The following is a 22,701-nucleotide window of genomic DNA, read 5'->3' on the forward strand; positions in this document are numbered from 1 at the left end:
AAGCTCTTTCGTCACTGGAAAACGCGAACATATTTTTGGAACGTACTGTTTACTATGACCGTAAGGCTACTACGACTGTATATGCGGTCTTCGATCTGTGTGCAGGACCGTTGAACTTCATTAGTAGAAGGGGTGGGAGTGAAGTACATTCAAAAACTGAGGTACAATAAAAATTGGAGTAAAAATAAAATGATGTCCCTGTACTATATTCTCTTTCAAAACACAAAGCGGGTAAAATTTATAACGCCCCAATGGAACAATGATTCTGACATAAAGATACAACTTTCCTAGCCTTCATAAAATTGTTGCATCGAGGTTCTACTGCAGGAAAGACTGGCCAGTAATTCCATACAATATCTACTTTATCCATGTTGAAATTCAATGGAAATTACGGAAGGGGAATCTGATTTGGAACTGAGTGTACTTGTAGTGTAATTCTGTGTCTACTTGCGTGTCTATCCTCTGTGTCTTCCACCCCATTCTCAAAGTTTTGATGGGCTTATAACTAGATTCCCAGATTTTCAGATCTTTAGTCTACTCGCTAACTCGTGAAATGATTCATTACTAAAGACACTTCGCCACGCATTGCGGGGAGTAATAAATGTCTTTGCGACAAGTAATCTACACAACATTTACTCTCATGTATATCTAAACTCTTAGAAAAATGCATAAAAAGTCGTCTATTAAATTATTTGGACAAATTCAACGTACTTTCTTCAAATCAATTCGGTTTTAGAAATAAACTTGGCACAGATGACGCTATTTCATGTGTTACAAACAAAATCATATATGAGTTAGACCGAGGGAATAAATGCTTGGGTATATTTTTGGATATTGGAAAAGCATTTGATACCGTTAACCATGATACTTTATTAGAGAAATTAAACTTGTTAGGCATTAATGGTCATGTTCTAAGTTTATTTAAGTCATATTTGAATAACAGAAATCAAGTAACTAAAATTGATAATGAATTTAGTTTTACTCAAAACATAAAAGTAGGGGTCCCTCAGGGTACAGTTCTTGGTCCAATTTTATTCTTGATTTATATAAATGATTTGTTATTAACAGATTTACGCAAATATAATGGGGTTATATATTCATATGCGGATGATACCGTAATTCTTTTTGGTGAACAATCTTGGGAAGGCACTTATATTAATGCGAATAATGGATTACAGGTAATTAAAGAGTGGTTTGATTCAAACGCTCTTTCCTTAAAAACATCCAAAACAACTGTTGTTCCATTTCCACTAAGGTCCAGTGGTCTTCATTCTCCTCAATCTTCCTTTAGGCTCAAAATTCATCATTCAGATTGTTCTTCTCAAAATTGTGAATGTCCCATATTAACAGAATCCTCAGAAGTTAAGTATTTAGGCATTACGATCGACCAACACTTACGATGGAACAAATATATTACATATTTATGCAATAGATTACGTAAAACAATTTATATCTTTGTTATACTTCGGTCATATTTACCAATTAATATTTTAAGTCTCATTTATTTAGCTTTATTTCAATCCATTCTCCAGTATGGAATTTTAGGGTGGGGAAATGCTTGTAATTCTAATCTCACTCCAGTAATACTTATTCAGAAAAGAATCATTAAAATATGCCTTAATACACCAATTGATTACTTATCTGAGCTTTTGCTTACTGATTTTAATGTTTTGAAAATTAAACAGATTTATTATATTGCCTTATTAATCTTCATACATAAAAACCGTAATAAACTCAAATTGTATCATCATCAATATGGAACTAAAAGATCCGATTTTGTACGACTAGAGGAACCAAAGTGTTTCACAAGCACAGCTCTGAGCCATGGTACCTACTTTGGTCCAAGGTTATACAATAAAATAGTTGATAAATACCCAAATTTGGAAAATTTTAGTATCAGGAATTTCAAAAATAGCGTTAGGAATTTAATTTTTAAAGAATATATATTGATTTAATATGTATATGTACTTGTATGACTTAAATTGTTAAAATTGAAGTTGTATTTTTAAATTTAATTTATTCCTGTAATTTTTTTTTTCTTGACCCAGTTTGTGTCAAAAAATTATCTTTGTGTTTATCTTTGTGTTTAGATATCTCCCTGAGCACGAGTTTTTACTCCTTCAGGGAAGAACTAAGATTGTATTTCTGTCAATGTTATTTTATTAACAATAAACAACAATAATAAACAAAAATATCACACAAATCGTTGACATTGGAATTCACCTGTCGAACTTTCTCAACTAATATTGGTATTTGTCTGATAGAGTTTGCAGCTACAACCATTTTTACTATTAGGTCCTCCTCAGTCACCACCGATCCTTGGTATAAAATTCTGTGCGTATGGACTCTCAAAATATATCATAAACATATAATAGTAGGGGTAATATTCACCCCTCGTCTGCATATGAAGCCCACCTCCAAGCTGCATTTTTAACTCAGTCAGCAAAATGCTAGTTTACGAGGACGGCAGACCCGAGTTTAAAATCTATTAATGTCAACACAGTGAGAATTTTTTGGGCATCTTCCGTATTCCCCTCTTCATTGAAACAACACTCTCCACATTTACCCTTTCGTTATCTTCTTTTCGGGGAATAAGACACCTTCTTGGATTTGATCGGCGTCGTATAGGCCGTCCGCCGTTTCATGTTTTCCTCCTGGTTTAGCCGAAAGTTGGTAGATGGCAGTGATAATGAGTTTACAGTAAACGATTCAGAGATTTACATAGTAATGGAGCCCCGAATCTGCAGGTTCAGGAACTAATAATTCAGGTGGATTTCTGAGGTAAGCCAGACTATCATCACAAATATGATATTAGGACTTGTTGGCTAGAGAGGAATGAATCTTGCTGTGAAAAATGGGGCCATCTTAGCCGTAAATTACAATAGGCACGAAAAGCGTTTCATAATGGGTGCTCGTATAGCCTACATTAGGAATGCCAAATACGCGGTCTCTTGAACGAAAACAGTGAAGTTTGACTCATTTATGCTCTATCCACAATAGTGGTCAAAATGACACCAAAGAGTTTTATCTTCATCAACAACAGTGACAGCAAAAGCAAGTGAAAGATCTGACAGAAATAGTCATACAGTGTTGCCTTCGTTAGTAGTTTCACAAACCTCGGGTTTAGGCTGATCAACTTGCAGTTCCATCATACGAGATTTTATCTCTCCTCTCAATATGACTTCGTCTTTACTCTGATCAACGTTCAGTCCCATACGACATTTTATTTCTCTCTGAATATGATTTCGTCTCAACTCTTATCAAAATTCAGTCCCATACGAGATTTTATTTCTCTCACAATATGATTTCGTCTTCACTCTGATCAACGTTCAGACCCATACGAAATTTTATTTCTCTCTGAATATGATTTCGTCTCAACTCTGATCAACATTCAGTCCCATACGAAATTTTATTTTTCTCTGAATGTGATTTCGTCTTCACTCTGATCAACGTTCAGTCCCATACTAGACTTTATTTTTCTCTGAATATGATTTCGTCTCAACTCTTATCAACATTCAGTCCCATACGATATTTTATTTATCTTTGAATATGATTTCGTCTCAACTCTGATCAACATTCAGTACCATACGAAATTTTATTTATCTCTGAATGTGATTTCGTCTGATCAACGTTCAGTCCCATACTAGACTTTATTTTTCTCTGAATATGATTTCGTCTTAACTCTAATCAACATTCAGTCTTAAACGATATTTTATTTCTCTCTGAATATGATTTCGTTTCAAATGTGAGCAACATTCAGTCCCATACGGGATTTTATTTCTCTCTGAATGTGATTTCGTCTCAACTCTTATGAACATCCAGTTCCATACAAGATTTTATTTCTCTGTCAATATTATTTCAGCTCAACTCTGATCAACATTCAGTCCCACACGAGATTTTATTTCTCTCTGAATATCATTTCGTCTCAACTCTGAACAACAATCGGTCCTATACAAGATGTTATTTATCTCTGAATATGAGTTCGTCTCAACTCTGATCAACATTTAGTCCCATAGGGTTCTTATTTCTCTCTGAATATGTTTACGTCTCAACTATGATCAAAAATCAGTCCAATACGCGATGTTATTTCTCTCTGAATATGTTGATCAACATTGAGTCCCATAAAAGATGTTATTTCTCTCTGAATATGATTTCGTCTCAACTCTGATCAACATTTAGTCCCATAGGGTTCTTATTTCTCTCTGAATATGTTTACGTCTCAACTATGATCAAAAATCAGTCCAATACGCGATGTTATTTCTCTCTGAATATGTTGATCAACATTGAGTCCCATAAAAGATTTTATTTCTCTCTGAATATGATTTCGTCTCAACTCTGATCAACATTTACTCCCATAGGGTTCTTATTTCTCTCTGAATATGTTTACGTCTCAACTATGATCAAAAATCAGTCCAATACGCGATGTTATTTCTCTCTGAATATGTTGATCGACATTGAGTCCCGTAAAAGATTTTATTTCTCTCTGAATATGATTTCGTCTCAACTCTGATCAACATTTAGACCCATAGGGTTCTTATTTCTCTCTGAATATGTTTACGTCTCAACTATGATAAAAAATCAGTCCAATACGCGATGTTATTTCTCTCTGAATATGTTGATCAACATTGAGTCCCATAAAAGATTTTATTTCTCTCTGAATATGATTTCGTCTCAACTCTGATCAACATTTAGTCCCATAGGGTTCTTATTTCTCTCTGAATATGTTTACGTCTCAACTATGATCAAAAATCAGTCCAATACGTGATGTTATTTCTCTCTGAATATGTTGATCAACATTGAGTCCCGTAAAAGATTTTATTTCTCTCTGAATATGATTTCGTCTCAACTCTGATCAACATTTAGTCCCATAGGGTTCTTATTTCTCTCTGAATATGTTTACGTCTCAACTATGGTGAAAAATCAGTCCAATACGCGATGTTATCTCTCTCTGAATATGTTGATCAACATTGAGTCCCGTAAAAGATTTTATTTCTCTCTGAATATGATTTCGTCTCAACTCTGATCAACATTTAGTCCCATAGGGTTCTTATTTCTCTCTGAATATGTTTACGTCTCAACTATGATCAAAAATCAGTCCAATACGCTATGTTATTTCTCTCTGAATATGTTGATCAACATTGAGTCCCATAAAAGATTTTATTTCTCTCTGAATATGATTTCGTCTCAACTCTGATCAATATTCATTCACATACGAGATTTTATTTTTCTGTGAACGTAATTTAGATATGACTATCATTATTATTATTATTATTATTATTATTATTATTATTATTATTATTACATAATTATTTTATTCGTGTTGTGAAGACGAAAAGAATTGTCATTGTATTATATTAATTATGTATTATATTGTCTTGTATTTGTACTATTGTATTGCTTTGAATTGTATTGTATTGTATTAATTATGTTATATTCATAGCACTGTAGTAATTTTTTAATTTTTTATCATACTAGTTGAGTGGAAGAGAAGGCCGAATGGCCTTAACTCTGCCAGTTCAAATAAACCATTATTATTATTATTATTATTATTATTATTATTATTATTATTATTATTATTATTATTATTTCGTCTCAGCGGTAATCAACATTCATTTCCATGCGATATTTTATTTTACTCTGAATATGATTTCGTCTGAACTCTATATTATCTTTTCCTTTGATGTCCCGTACTTGTCTCTTTTACAAAAAATACGATAAGACAAATGGAGAACACATTCCAGCAATTTTATCCGCGCATAAAGTGTCCAGAATTCTGATTGGAATTTTTACGTGATGGATCTTTTAAGGGCTTCTTCTAAATTAATCAATAGCTTTGTCATAGCTCGGCAAATATAACTTGATTGTTTTCAGGGACTATTTGTGATCGCACTACAAACTTTTCCGTCGATAAATCATAACCAGGATGTAGATCTATACCATCGCATTTTTATGAAACCCCCTATGCAGCAGTACAGAGTATAATTTTTAAGAAGGAAAAAAATTTAATTGAATTCAGTGGGCGTACGTAAGAATATAGAATAATTCTGTGAAAACGTAGCTGTATATGATGAACATAAATGATATCATCGAGGATCAGTGTAGGCCTATTGATATTTTATTAAATTTTTCTTCCTCCTGAAAAAAAAAGTATTTTCTATACTGTCGCATTGGAGGTATCGTAAAAACAACGGCGATATTTTACTTTAATAATAACGTCATCACTTATGCCAATATTTGAGGTGTTAAGATAGGAGATGTGCTCTTCGACGCAGTTTTTTTTTCTTTTGCGGAAAGCTTGGACGATTCTTTTATCCTTTGGATTCTGATGGCTCTGCAGTATCAAGGTGAAGAGGAATGGGGATTGAGGAGGTATGATGCCCGCCTGCACGGCTGGCGCATACGTTAATGCAGTCTCTCACATAAACGTCACGTACACTCACGATTGCACGTGATTGCAAAAGCTTTTCATTTTATCACATTCTACACACTATAAGCTTTCTTTGGAACATAAGCTCATTGCTACTTTCGATTGTAAATATTTTGCAGTTCAACGAGAATTTACTTCGTCGCATTATTCCTTTGTCGAATATCTAATAATTAAACAAAGTCTATATTTACATAGGTAGAGGAGAAGGTGGAAATATGGGTTAGGACTGCTAATATGGGCTACTGTATATGGTGTTGTTACCTAGCGAAAAAACTCTAAAACTACATCTCGTGTCCATCAGTCTGCGTGCACAAAGAGACAAACCAGTTGCCTTTATGATGTAGATGTGGTGTGTCCTTTGTGTTTTTCATCAATTTCAAAGTTTTTGCAGGTACAGTATGTAATTTCAATATTACTGAAAGAAATACAATTCGTGTTTAGAAATTACGCTTGGTGTATTGCACTGATGAAGAATAGCTCTATCACATAGCATAAGAGTAATATTTATTTATGACAACAATTGCCGACATAATCTTAGAAACCTTCATGAGTCGATGCTGCTAATATGGGCTGCCTTCTTCTGCTTCTTTGGCACTACGGCCCTTGTAGTCTAGCCTTGGCCTCCCTTAGAATTTTTTTCCACTCCTGCCTAACTACAGCCAATATGGGTTACCGCTATGTGTCAAATATGGGATACGTAGCCCATATTACCAGCACATTAACATGTCCCGTTTTTTCATTATGGTGATTTGCGTTATTTGTTACAGAATATTGCCATTGATGTGACACAGGTTTCCTACTTATGTTTCTTTGTTTTTTCCAATTTTATTTTAAAATTTTTGTGGTAGCCCATATTTAGATCCTACTACCTGTTGAGGACCAGTTCGTCTTACTTTCAAAAAGTAATTATATGCAAATATCTATTGCAACTATTGACCTTTAACACTGGATAAATTGTACATGAATAATTACTCAGTATGTCAATAAAGATTTTCAAGCAATATGCCACACCATTTTCCATTATTATGAGGAAAACAAAATGGTAGCCCATATTTCCACCTTCTCCTCTACTATTTCTTTGTGCTCTAGAAAATAATTCTTTACATAAGGAATAAACTACATGTGTTGAATTTTGGAAAAAAAAGAATTGTTTTCATTAGCGTAAAAATTGGATTTTTAAAACATCCAAATTCAATTTGATCTACCGGCGTATTTATTAAATTAGAAATATTTCAGTATCGAATTTAGATGGCCTAATATAGTCGTCGGCAGAAATGTCATCGCGATGCCTGTTACTAAGTGACGTCGCAGGGGCAGGCAATAAATACGGGACACTGTAAATTCGTCCGATGCAAATAATTACCTATAATCTGACATGTAGATTCGTCCGTATTCCTACCAAATATCGGTATCATGGGAGTGTAAACTCGTCCACATTCTTACTTAATGTCAGTATCATTGAAATGTAAACTCGTCCTAATGCTAAAGAAAACATTTTCCTTTCCCATTTTATCCAAGCTTAGGTGCCCATGTGCATCAACTTCTGTTAGTGTAACCATCGGTTAAAATTGTGACCTAATCCCCGATTAAGCATTTTTACGATGGATCGACCTCGGTTACGACTTAAATAGGAAGTTAACCACAGTAATCTATAACCGGCCAAATATGAGCGGTTAAAGGAGATAACCAGCGATTAGTAGAGCAAGTAAAGCAAAATCGCGGCCATAACCACAGGTGATTATTTCGAAGACGATTATTATTGTGCAGTACATGAATTACTTGGATAGAGCATGAGCGTGAAGGTTCTTTAGTGGAAAGAGAGAATTCTTGCGAGCAATTAGGTGACAGAAAATTTCAGGAGGGATTTCGTTTATCAAAATCTACAAATGGATCAATTGAAATAACACAAGAACAATCATATTTCTCCTACGGATCGGCTGCTTATATTACGATTCTATGTAACTATTATTTTCTGTATTTTAAGAGGGAATACTCGAATACCAGTATCTCTTTCTCTATGTCACTGGCTGAACAAAGAGAGGTTATGAATGGATCTTAGGATAATGCACAATTCCCTGGTGTAGTCCAAGATCGTACACACATTCCTACCAATTTTCTGCATCCTTTTCCTTTATGGATATTCCATCTTTTTTATATAATAGGCCTACATTTAAATCTAGTAATTAAGTCTATCGATACTTCAACCTAACATTGGGATATAATCATTTTTGGATTCAATTTTCCATTTTGTACGATTTTAACCTAAAAGTACTGAAAAACAAAGAGATGGAACTCACAAATATTACAGCGCCCAAAGGCAAACAAATGCAACGCCAAAATGTAGGATACGTTCATTTCGATGTAGAACATAGTGAGCGCAGTCGTTTTTAGACGTTGACTATTATCTTTGCAGCGGTATGGATGCTTTCCTTTAGTCATTTTGTAGAAACAATGTACCATCATATACTTTACTCTGGTTAAATGAGGTGTCAGCTAGCCATGGTTTAGTAATCGGTGATTATGAATGGTCCACATAAATTACATTTTAACCACGGCTACTGTTTAACCATCGTTTCGTAATCTATGATTACTGCGTTTTTAATCAATGTTGATGCACTTCGCCATAGGACTGACAAGTGGCATGGTTAAAAATTTCTCATGAAAAGTAGTTTTAATAAAATCTACCATCATGGACAAACTTATCTTGGATTAAAGTGATAAGAAGTAATTTTAATAAAATCCACCATGTACAGATTCCCTGCTTTATAATTTTCTAGGGCTTTGCATGCACGCAGTTGCTTATTCCTGGCAGCTCGTTTAATTATTCTCTGTATATTTATACTTTGTAGCTTGGTGTACGTTTCTGTCTGAAATTCTTTAAAAAAAAAAAACGTTGATACAATCGTAAATATTTGGATGAGCAGTATTAAAATTCTTATTGAAATTTGCATGAAAAGATTCACAAGCGTTAGCTGTGTGGCAAATGCTATTGGAGTTATCCCATTATGTAAAGAGGTAATGTAGCATCTTTTGATTAATGTAGCATCTTTTGATATGTAATTATCAACCAAATATAAAATTTAACTAGTCGTTCATCTTATGATCGCTATTGATCACAGCTCAATCCCAAAACCTTCGCCCACATCCTCAGGTTCCAAATAGACAAGGCCAAAGCAATACCTTAACCATTTCCCTATATCAGTCTTATTATTGTATCCACAGCTAATCGAAGACGTTGAATATTTCGCCACCAGGCTTGTGAAATATCAAATTGACAACCTATGAGTTCGGTATGTGGCCATACGAACTTAATTGTAGAATGTATTGCTATTTCAAAATCTGCTACAATATGCTTTGGAGAGAATTTCAATCCTAGTTTGAACGATCTGAAAAGTCTCTTTGTAAATAGTAGTAGTCTTATCAGGTAAGATACAAAACACGAGAGGTACATAGTGTCCATTGAAATGTGCATGAATTGTAAACAATTGGTACAAAAACTTGGTACAGTATTTAAATTTTCCATCTACAAGCATTGTTTCTGATTGACATTGTACTCGTTTTGAAAGCCAATTCACACGTACTCATACCTAGATGTTAGGAAAATTAAATAAGAACTATTGTTTCATTTTCATCTAAATGACTGTAATTTCTGAAATGGCTCCAATGTTGCCAATGTTAATACCGTATATAAACGCAAAGGGATAAATTATTGCATAAATTTCTCTGATAATAAAAATAAATGTCAGTATCTTACAGATGGTACGTATTAGGTAAAACTTTTTTTTAAGACAAGTATTCATTTGGGACTAATAAGGTATTATACATTTTTGTTGTACTCAATTCAAGGAATAAGCTGTTAAAATCAACACACTAATATTACTTCCAACCTGTATAGGACGCACAATGGGCCGAAACATGACGGTTCCAGCCCTCGAAAGCCAAGCTATAAGCCAAGCAAATCGTGGATGTTTTCACCAGGAAGAAGCATTTAGACATGCTCCACATTTATGGAAAGTTATATCAGAATTCATTAGCTCCAACTCGCCTCTACGTACTAAGAGATATATAGAGAGAAGAATACCAAATCCATGGATTTTTGTAACTGGAACCTGTGACTTATGCCCGTCACACAAAGGATAAAATATGCAGAGGAGGAAATGTTCAATCTTGTGGAAGATCCGAGTGAAAGCAGTCGTGAAATGGGGCGAATGTTTGATCTTATTGGACTGTACTTGGAAGACCGAGAGAGCATTCTTGGAATGTTATCCTTGTCATATACAGAAGATGAATATATTATATTTATCAGAGCATCGGAAAAATTTTGTCATTGGCTTCTGAATCAGAATACAGAATTGTTTGTTTATTTATTAGTTAGTTACTTGTGTACTTATTTACTTATTTATTTTTATTTTTTATTTATTTCTTCATCTATTTATTTATTCATTACTTATCTCTCTATTTCTTTATTTGTTTATTTATTTACTCATTTATTTATTCATTAAATCATTTTATTTATTTATTTATTCATTTATTTATTTAATTTATTAATTTATTTATTTATTCATTCAATCATTTATTTATTGATTTATTCATCCATTCATTCACTCACTCACTCACTCATCCACCCACCCATTTATCTATCTATCTATCTATCCATCTATCTATCTATCTATCTATCTATCTATCTATCTATCTATCTATCTATCTATCTATCTATCTATCTATCTATCTATCTATCTATCTATCTATCTATCTATCTATCTATCTATCTATCTATCTATCTATCTATCTATCTATCTATCTATCTATCTATCTATCTATCTATCTATCTATCTATCTATCTATCTATCTATCTATCTATCTATCTATCTATCTATCTATCTATCTATCTATCTATCTATCTATCTATCTATCTATCTATCTATCTATCTATCTATCTAATCTAATCTATCTAATCTATCTAATCTATCTAATCTATCTATCTATCTATCTATCTATCTATCTATCTATCTATCTATCTATCTATCTATCTATCTATCTATCTATCTATCTATCTATCTATCTATCTATCTATCTATCTATCTATCTATCTATCTATCTATCTATCTATCTATCTATCTATCTATCTATCTATCTATCTATCTATCTATCTATCTATCTATCTATCTATCTATCTATCTATCTATCTATCTATCTATCTATCTATCTATCTATCTATCTATCTATCTATCTATCTATCTATCTATCTATCTATCTATCTATCTATCTATCTATCTATCTATCTATCTATCTATCTATCTATCTATCTATCTATCTATCTATCTATCTATCTATCTATCTATCTATCTATCTATCTATCTATCTATCTATCTATCTATCTATCTATCTATCTATCTATCTATCTATCTATCTATCTATCTATCTATCTATCTATCTATCTATCTATCTATCTATCTATCTATCTATCTATCTATCTATCTATCTATCTATCTATCTATCTATCTATCTATCTATCTATCTATCTATCTATCTATCTATCTATCTATCTATCTATCTATCTATCTATCTATCTATCTATCTATCTATCTATCCATTTATCCGTTTATCCATTCATCCATTTATCTATTTATTTACTTATTTATTTACTTAGTTACTTATGTATTTACTTAGTTACTTATTGATTTACTTATTTACTTATTTATTTACTTATTTACTTATTTATTTACTTATTTACTTATTTATTTACTTATTTACTTATTTATTTATTTATTTATTTATTTATTTATTTATTTATTTATTTATTTATTTATTTATTTATTTATTTATTTATTTATTTATTTACTTACTTGCTTACTTACTTATTCACTCACTCATTCACTCACTCATTCATTTATTTATTTATTTATTTATCTATCTTTGGTATAGACTATTGCAGGAAATTGTTCGGACGTAGTTGGAACTTACAACCGTGGGTGTTAGAAGTTGATCGTAGAAATGTCTAGATCAGCTGTCCTCAGTTTTGTGGTTAAGCCTTTCATTGAGTTTGCAATAACCCGCCAGGCATGGTATGGTATTATGACGTACAGTATAATTATCTAGCAGCCTTTTTATCTAACCAGTGTTAGTACAAAGCAAAGATATCATCGTAGACATAAATAATGATCGGCAGCCATAGGCTACGTCCTCCTCGGAAAATTATGTGCGCTTTCGTGAGGGATGCGTTTTACACCTGAAGGAATGCTTTAATGCAAGAAGACAGTTCCAATAATTTGTTAATGTTTGAAATGACTCTTAAGAACGTGTAACTGTTAATTCGAAGCCTGTAGTACAGAGGCAACGTGGTGGAATAGTAAAGGAGAAGTTACGAATGGAAGACTCAGTCCTATTTTTTTCGTTGATTAAGTCGTTTGTTGTTCTTTCTGTCTATGAATCAAATGTTATGAATAATTTAGAAGAAACATATGTACAAGGAGTAAATTAGGCGCAAAATAAATACCCTTGCTCTATAGTCGTGTGAACCAGGCGCTGTCCGTAGTGGATTTACAGAAGATCGGTAATTTTTGTGTGTCGAAGAATGTACATTGCAACACTGTAAATTAAATAATTTATGTATACAGTGAACAATACGTATGGGATATTGTTAATAACTCCTTAAATTTTAATTTTACAAAAAAAAAATGTTTAAAACTTTTGGAGATAGACAATACAATATTATGCCAGTGTTCGAAAACAGTTATCCATACATACAGCGTGTGACAGTGAATTATCTTCTTTTAAATGACAGCCTATATTAAAATTTACATATTCCAAATCGCCATTAAATTTTACGTATGAATGTGTAGAAAATTTACCCATTCACTCGTTTCATGGCTTTTAACACGAAATAGTCAGTGGACAAAAAAAATGAATAAAGCATGAAATTGACTAAATGGTCAGTGGACAAAATTTAATGGACGAATCATGAAATGGACAAATGTGTCAGTGGACGAAACGTAGTGGACCAAAGGTCCTATAACGTTAATTACGATAGTCGTTTGCATCCTTCCTCGGCTAAACGGGTCAAGCTTGCAAATTTAAGATTCACATTTTCCACAGTAGGCCTACTGCAGAGAAACCACTGAAAGATCATTTGTGGAGTGTCGTTTCAAAACTTATTAAATACATCCTCGGTCGAAATTTAGTTTGAAGCGATTTCGCATAGCTGAGACGGTATTCTTTAAGACCCTGATCTCAGATTGGAGCAATTCGTATTCTTTCCCGCCTTTTCTCTATGATGAAAATTGTGTGTTGGATCAAATCGTATTATGTACAACTTCCGTGATGTGTCGGATCAAATCGTATTATGTGCAACTTCCATTATTTAAAATCTTAAATGGACAGCGTTGGCCAGCGTGCTGTATCTTCCCACCATTATTGAGTTTCCCGCTGTTTTACAACATTGTGATTAACAAGGTATGTACAATAGCAAAATCTATTAAGAGCAGTAAGGGAACCAGAGAGACGAGAGGTGGTGCCCGAAAGAGAGCACTACATGTAGCTAAGAAGAGGGAAGTAGTGTAATTTATCTCTAAATTAAGAACAAATGGTCCACACCTGTGGAGTAACGGTGAGCACGTCTGGCCGAGAAACCAGGTGGCCCAGGTTTGATTCCCGTTCGGGGCAAGTTACCTAGTTGAGGTTTTTTCCGGGGTTTTCCCTCAACCCTATATGAGCAAATCTGGGTAACTATCGGTGCTGGACCCCGGACTCATTTCACCGGTATTATCACCTTTACTTCATTCAGACGCTAAATAACCTCAGATGTTGATAGAGCATCGTAAAATAACCTATAAGAAAGAGCAAGGGAATCATATTACAATAGAAGTAAAAGTCAGAGACTTTATTTGGCTTCCGACTTAAATATTACAAAGCTCTTCAAAATGTACAATTAAAGTGTTAATACCCGACTTAAGAGTAAAAAGATTTTTTTTTTTCGGACAGAATTCAATAGGCTATAGGATTTTGTACACCGGCCAATGATGAATGCTGTTCCCAATAAGAAACTGCGATGATACACTGAAAAAGACTAGGCTCTTAGTCGATTTAGGTGCACATAAGCTTCGTGCCAATACGTTCCATAAAATTATGAGAACAGAACCTAATGAGATACAGTCATTTTGTATCGACTTACAGCAAATGCAACCGCTCTCGAAACTCAGCATAGGTGAAGTATATTATTCAAGACAATTAACTTTCTATACTCTCTGTGTAACTAATAAAGCTTCACAGAAGCCAAATTTCTTTACATGAAATGAAGCACAGGCTGGGCGGGCGCTATTGAAGTGGCATCTTGTGTCACTACATTTATCAGTGAATTTAATTTCGACAGTTCATCAAATGTATTAGGCTGTTCGCCGATGAATGACATATATAAGAATTGAAGAATAAAATATACAGGGTGGGCAAAAAAGTCCCATTAGTCCATATTATTTTGTGTCATGAGAATAATGGGGAACATACTGACTCTTTAGATACTTAGGTAAACACAGTTAGTGTACAGTGGTTATTTTGTTTGTATGTTTGAATTATGACCAGAATTACATCAATAGTGTGCATATTTGAGGTATTTCAGATATTTAAGGGGATAACGGAACTTTGTGCTCACCCTGTAGATGCCATAATTATTTAAAATTTATATTCAATGTGAGTTAGAGATCGACCCGGGTGGCCGCATGATCCAAAGTATATCTCTTTAGGCAGCTCCGTTCGAAGGGTTGCAGGTAAGAAACTCGCCGTTCCTTATCACTATTTTCCAGCAGAAAGCAATAAAAACTATTGATATATCGTCCTACGTAGTATGCTGCTGTAAGAACCACAGAAAAACTGACAAGTGACAGGGCACAATTCAGCGTGGTTTATAGATGCAAATCGTATTATGTGACAAAATCGCTTCAAAACGTATTAAATACACTGTGTCGGTGCAAAACGTATTAAGTGCAAACTTCAATTGACAATATCATGCATTAGATTAAACAATCAGTGTCAGTGTTTATTACATTTGGTGTCATTTCACAATGCCTCAAAGTGACATTAAGATATTTATAATGTTTCCATTATCTTAGTCGTGAAACGTTTTTTACGTTTCCTGTAAAATTTGTTTTCCTGCATTTAATACGATTTGAAACGACACTCCACATTTCAAACACGTTACAAGGAACATATCACAGCCATAATCAAACCACACAACAATTCGACTTATGCAGAACACATCACGATGTCACAATCACAACTACAGCAACATGGACACTGACATGAAATTACTACACATCCACCCAAAAAAACAAGAAAATTAACACTTTAGAACAATACGAAATTTACAAACATACAAAAACACACCCACAGCACATCCTGAACATTCAACTCAATATCAAAACACACACTCTTTTCGACACAATCATGAACACACCCCCACTACAACAGGAAACCAGAAGATAGCGCTATACCTCACTAGACTTCAGACAATGAGACACACCACCTCGAAACTTGTCTGCGAGCTATTTCTATAACATTAACATAGTAAAGAAGTTATTGTTGATCAGTGATTATACAAGTGTTAAAAGAGTGTACCAAACAATAAAGAATATTATTACATTTTCGTTCGCTCTGTAGTAGAGGGACATCATTTTATTTTTACTAGCATTTCTAATACTAACCTGGCTATACCTTTGCATCAACGATTAAGAACCGGAAACACCGTTTGCTACACCTTCCACGACTGAGTTAGACGATACTGGCGTAATATACAAACAAATCACTTTACTAGATATAGGAAGGAAGAGAAGTATTTCATCCATTTACGTAAATTAGGAAATATCGCGATTTTGAGTTTGATAATTTTTATTAGGTTTTTGTTTAATCAAAATACAGTACAGTATTAACAATGAGTGGTTTTACTCACGAATTGAGCTTTCCATGCGGACGTATTCATTATTTAGTGTATATTATACTGTCTACAGCACATTAACTAACGTACACTATAGAGAATGGAGTTAAATTGAAAAATAATCATAATATGGATATTTAAACACATTTTTTGAAAATGGTGGCCGTTCATTTCGATACAGGTTTCAGTTCTAATGTGCATATCATCGCACTATAGACTATTGTACGTAATTTCAATTACCAGGTTCGTACTTCGTATCAGTAACTCATGTTGAAATAATTCTGTGTGCTCTATAAAAGAGACCTTACGTACTGTAAATTCAATCTTCACTTCTTCCCGATCTGAAAAGATAAAATTTCTCACACATGTTATCTACTGTCCGTCCAAGTGGGTACGTCGCAGCGTCGTAGAAAGGGAGGAAATCACGTGACAGTTAATTACTTAACGAGGCCCTTTTATTTAAATTATTTTAAAAAATTGTATGGGTATAATATTAGGTAGACGTCCAATTCCTAACAGAAATTAATGTTCCCAGAAAAGAGCTAAGACAGCCCAGCCACTAGCATTTACAGAGAGGCGAATAGAAGCAGGTGGGGGAAACCGGGATGCGACGTAGGCAAATGGAAAATGATGCAATATTGAAAGCTCTTTCGTCACTGGAAAACGCGAACATATTTTTGGAACGTATTGTTTACTATGACCGTAAGCCTACTGTGACTGTATATGCGGTCTTGGATCTGTGTGAAGGGCGGTTGAACTTCATTAGTAGAAGGGGTGGGAGTGAAGTACATTCAAAAACTGAGGTACAATAAAAATTGAAGTAAAAATAAAATGATGTCCCTGTACATTTAAGGTGGAACTTGAAGTTGTATTGAGAGGAGTCTAAATTCAGAAATTCTGCTGAGTGAGTTATCAACTAAGTGAGCCGGTGTTGCCAAACTTTGTGACGTGTGTCAAGAAACGCGAACTGATTGACGAGTCTGTTCCGTGACGTCGCGCGTCGCATTGAGACAGGCGACCGCCTCCCGCCTTCCTTCAATTTTACATTTTCGGTTTTCCATTTAGTTAACGCAACTTTCCTGTGATGGTACACATCGAACATGTCATAAATCATGTTATAGATCTTTGTGACGTAACGGTCATGTAGTAATTTAATATACTTCCAGGTTCTTCCTAATTTTAAATTTGCAGTGGTTGGTGCTTCGTTGTTGTGACAAACCCAAACTTACACTTACTTATTAAGGTATTTATTTATTTATTTATTTATTTATTTATTTATTTATTTATTTATGTGTCTATTTTTTATTTAGTCGGTCTCGGTAGCGCAGTCGGTATAGCGCTGGCCTTCTGTGCTCGAGGTTTCGGGTTCGATCCCGGCCCAGGTCGATGGAATTTAAATGTGCTTAAATGCGACAGGCTCATGTCAGTAGATTCACTGGGATGTAAAAGAACTTTTGCGGGACAAAATCCCGGTACAAACCCAAACTTACACTTACGACCCGAGGTTTGACAAATACCTTGTGTGGTAACAGTCGTCAGCTAAATTTATTGTGTAATGACGTCATGATACAACCTGCTTGACGTCAGAAATGAAAGGAGTCTGAAAGAAGTGCGGATGTTTTCGACCACAGTGACTAAGCCAGGCCTGCACAAACAGCGCTCAACGAGCGCGCGCGGTCCTTCAGAGAGGGAGAGCTGAGTTTACCGCTCGCCGAAACGGAGAGGAAGCTACGTCAGAATGACATAGACGTGCTGTAGGTAGAGGAGAGGGAAACGACTACTTAGTTATCTAGTGGAGTGCAGTGTGTAGGCCTATTCTCAGTAACTGTTTCACGAATATAAAAGACGGAACATAACATTTAACATTTAACGATTTACAGCTCGAACTTATTGATCTTCAGTGTGACCTAAGGGCTAAAGATCGTTTGAATAATACTACTAGCCTGGTTTAGTTTTACAAGACTAAACATTAGCAATAATATCCAAGACTACACAGGCTGGCTGTGAAAATGATTGCTATGTTTGGCTCAACATTTATATTTGTGAGCATCTGTTTTCTATAATCAACTTTAATAAAGGCAGACATCGGACATCTGTAACTGATGTTTCGTTACAATCAGTAGGCCACTGTTCCTTTCAATTGCCAACAGCATAAAACCTCGTTTTGATGTACTGATAAATAAAAATATAACAAAATGATATTGTACATTTAAGTAGCTATAGAATTTCTATTATTTCTGTAAAATAAATATTTCTTTATTAATTAATAATAGTCCAAGATAGTTCTGCAAACACTGAACGCGAATTCATTTCTTAAGCACTTGTAATAGTACTTCGTTTTGTGTATATTTTGTACGAGATCCACCCCTTCTCCCAGTCCACCCTTATACAGAGCGCATCTAATATCTGCATTCCGCTCATGAGCTGTGAGCCGGCTCGGAGAGCGCAAACCTTGTGCAGGCCTGGTCTAAGCCAACAATGGAGGCCTGATCACATAATAGTAAGGCAACGTTAAATAGTTTTATTTTGTTTTCTTGTCGTTTTCTGTTTTCATCTTTTTCCAGATTAAACAGAGTATCTCAGGAGGAATGTAAAATACGTAGGGATAGTGTAATTTGGGTTAACCTACATATTCATTCATTCATTCATTCATTCATTCATTTATTCATTCATTCATTTATTTTATTCCATAGATCTTACATGAGCAATGAAGCTTTAAGATGTGGAACATGTCAACATTTTACAATATTACAATTACAATTTTCACAAATTTTTATAGTTTTACAATTTAGCAATTTTCTACAATTTTTACAATTTTGTACAATTTTTTTTACATTTTTTTTTTACATTTTGGCGAGATGTAGTGAGATGAGATGAGGTCCGAGGATTCGCGAAAATATTAACCGGCATTTGCCTTTTCGGTGGGGGAAACCTCGGAAAAACCCAACCAGGTAATCAAATCAAAGGGGGTAATCAAATCAAAGGGGTTGATGCCAAGGACTCGCCATAGACCATCCGGCTTCAGTCCCACGGCTGGGGAAAACCTCCGAAGAAACCAAAGTCCAAAGGGGGATCCAACCCAAGCCCGAACGCAGCTCCGGAATGAGCAGCCCAGCGAGTCTGCCGACTGAGCTACATCGATGGCTCTACTAAAAGTATACAATACATAGCCAATCAGATTATTAAATTTACAAACGCAAACGATCATTCATAAGTTGAGCTATATTATAATACAAAAAAATTTAATTAAATTTAAGGCATAAACAATTCAACCAGTAGATTTCACCTGATATATATCTCCGATGTCTAACGGTTGGGGAGAAATACTGTAACATCTTGCGATTCCGTGTACTATACTTGACGTGTTACGCCAGATTTTTGCACACGGCAGCATCTGAGCACTGCAACACAAGCAACTGACTACACATTCACTTGATATTTTAACCCGTGTATTTATAGAGCGGATATGCAGACATGCTCTTTGTTTATAACTTTTTGCGATGGCAATGCATTGGCTGCTGTTGAGAAATACAGCTCACGTTTTCCCAGTCGAAGGGTTTCATCTAGCTTTCTGCTTTTCCCTGTTTACCGAATATTATCAGAAAGTGTCAAGTTACCAAGTGTTTCATTGAGGTCGGAAAGAGAAATGGTACCGGTACCTGTTATGAATTTACAATTTATGGAACCCATAAGAAGACCAACATTAGTAATTTGTCTTGTTTAACTATTTTATTTTCTTACTGAATCTTTACTTAATTATAAAATAAACTTGTGCTGCCTTTCAATATTATATCACTTCATATTATATACTAGCCGTACCCGTGCGCTCTGCTGCACCCGTTCGAAATAAATATAAAGTAATTACATAATTAAAATAGGACACTTGATCCAGGGAACATTCGTGTTTAATCGTTTATTATGTTACTTAAATTAAATTGTATTAAAAAAATTGAAATGCGATCATTTTGACCCAGAGACCACTCATTTGGTCATAAAAATTATTTTAGGAAATACAGGAAACGAATGCCTATCAAGTTTTCTGTGCATAAGAAGCTATTTTAATCTTACCTGTCCTCAGAATTTACTGTAATAACATTATAGAATTATGTCCGTCTAGAAAAACTAGACTTTCCAATGGTAAATTAATAATTAATTATACAAATCGGTTAATTTCGCTTCCGATATTACTTCATACAAACACAGAAACATTCTATGTAGGCTACCGTATGTTCCATAGCTTTCGATTGTTGTTGTCTAAGGCCCCTTACAGACGAAGTCATTTGTTTTTTATTTCATTACACCGCCTTGGATGGCATAGTTATTACAATTTTGAAACTCATTTATCTCATTAAATATCAGTCCTATCGAAATTTTGCATGGAATAAAACTTATCGGAAATTATTTTTAAAGAAACTTTTGTTATATAATATTTTTCATGAAAATTAATAATAAGGGAGATATTTCGATTTATTTAATTCAAGTCCCCTTATAACCCCCCTTTTAAATAAAATATTTTGAATGCCATATAGCCTAAATTCTAAGTTGCAACGAACTTAATTTATATTCCAATTTTCATATAAATCGGTTCAGGCATTATCGCGTGAAAAGGTAACAAACATCCAGATAGACAGACAGACAGACAGACAGACATACAAACAAAATTTTCAAAAAAGTGATTTTCGGTTTCAGGGCGGTTAATTATACAGGGTGTTTCAAAAATACGGGGCATAATTTCAGGTATGTATTTCCCACATGTAGACAATCAAAATAGTTCATTACAACATGTGTCCGGAAATACTTCATTTCCGAGTTATGGCCTTCACAACATTGAAATTCACCGGAACGTTTTTCTTTCCGCAGGTCGTTGTCATTACAGAAGATGTTCAAAATGTCCACCTCCTGCTTGAATACAGACCTCACATCGATGTCTCATTGACCTGCGAACACGATCCCAAACTCCAGGAGTATTGCGTATGTCCTCAGAACATGCCACAATTCGATTCCAATCCATCACCGTAAAAAACAGCTTGTTACGAATCCCTACGAACGCCTACACAACACTGAATGTAACCTTTGCCTCGGAATGAACTGTCAGAGTGCCCTCTTAATGTCTCCTTTGACGGCAACGACCTGCGGAAATAAAAACGTTCCGGTGAATTTCAATGTTGTGAAGGCCATAACTCGGAAATAAAGCATTTCCGGACTCATGTTGTAATGAACTATTTTGATTGTCTACATGTGGGAAATACAGACGTGGACAAATTATTAGACCAAATTAACTATATGTGCAACAAAGCTGTATTTATCGGCAGAAATAATGAACAAAAATGTATTTTGCACAGAAATAATGAACAGAAAATTGAGTCTGGAGGTTACTAATATTTTGTGAACATTCCCTTATTTTTTATTAACACGTTGATTTTGTCACGGATGGTGAAAACCAAAGTTTGACACTTTCTTTGAATATCAGCATCATTTAGCCAGGTATCAGACAGTGCTTAAATGAGTCCATGTTTTGTTGTAAACCTCTTTTTGTTCACTTTCTTCAACAGTATAGAACACAGATTTTCAATTTTGTTCATGTCCGGTCTTCTTGCAGGCCATGGGAATACAAACCGTTGAATATCTTCTACAGTATATAATTAAAACATCAGTAGTGCCAACACAGCCAAACAAAATATACTTAACCATTGGAAAAATATACCAGAAGATGTAAACAATCATATTTACAACAATAGAGACTCTGTGAATTATACTGATAGTTGATATGACGAATTATATTATGTTTCCAAGAAAAACGTTTTAGTCTAATAATTTGTCCACGTCTGTACATACCTGAAATTATGCCCCGTATTTTTTAAACACTCTGTATATGTTAGGACCAATTATTTTTGGAAAATCGAAAATTACCAGAAAAATTTCGGCTACAGATTTATTATTAGTATAGATTCGTTATCTCGTGAATCTATATGTTTGCATGCATCGCGACGTAGCATACGGTAAGAACCTCATGGTGGGGGTAAGTGAGATCGCTTGCTGCGAGTAGCAGCTTTGCGAGGGAGTGAATCTTCTCAGCCCACTTTCTTCTTTCCCTGAGGCGCAGATAAGTTTCAAGAATAGCCTATACTACGCACAAACATCCGTTGTCTAACAGGAGAATTGAACGTTTGTATAAACAGAAACATGTATTCTATGACATCTTCCATCTGTTTACACTCAGCAACATTTATCCGGAGAGACAGTGAGCGGAACGAGAGGAAGATATTTTACTGATATTTAAGAACATTAATCACATCTGAGTCTTCTGAGCAGGAAATATCCGTTTTGTCCACCGCTGTAGAATGCGGTTAGC

The sequence above is a fragment of the Periplaneta americana genome, chromosome 10 (genome assembly GCF_040183065.1).
Source record: "Periplaneta americana isolate PAMFEO1 chromosome 10, P.americana_PAMFEO1_priV1, whole genome shotgun sequence".
Classification (NCBI taxonomy): domain Eukaryota; kingdom Metazoa; phylum Arthropoda; class Insecta; order Blattodea; family Blattidae; genus Periplaneta; species Periplaneta americana.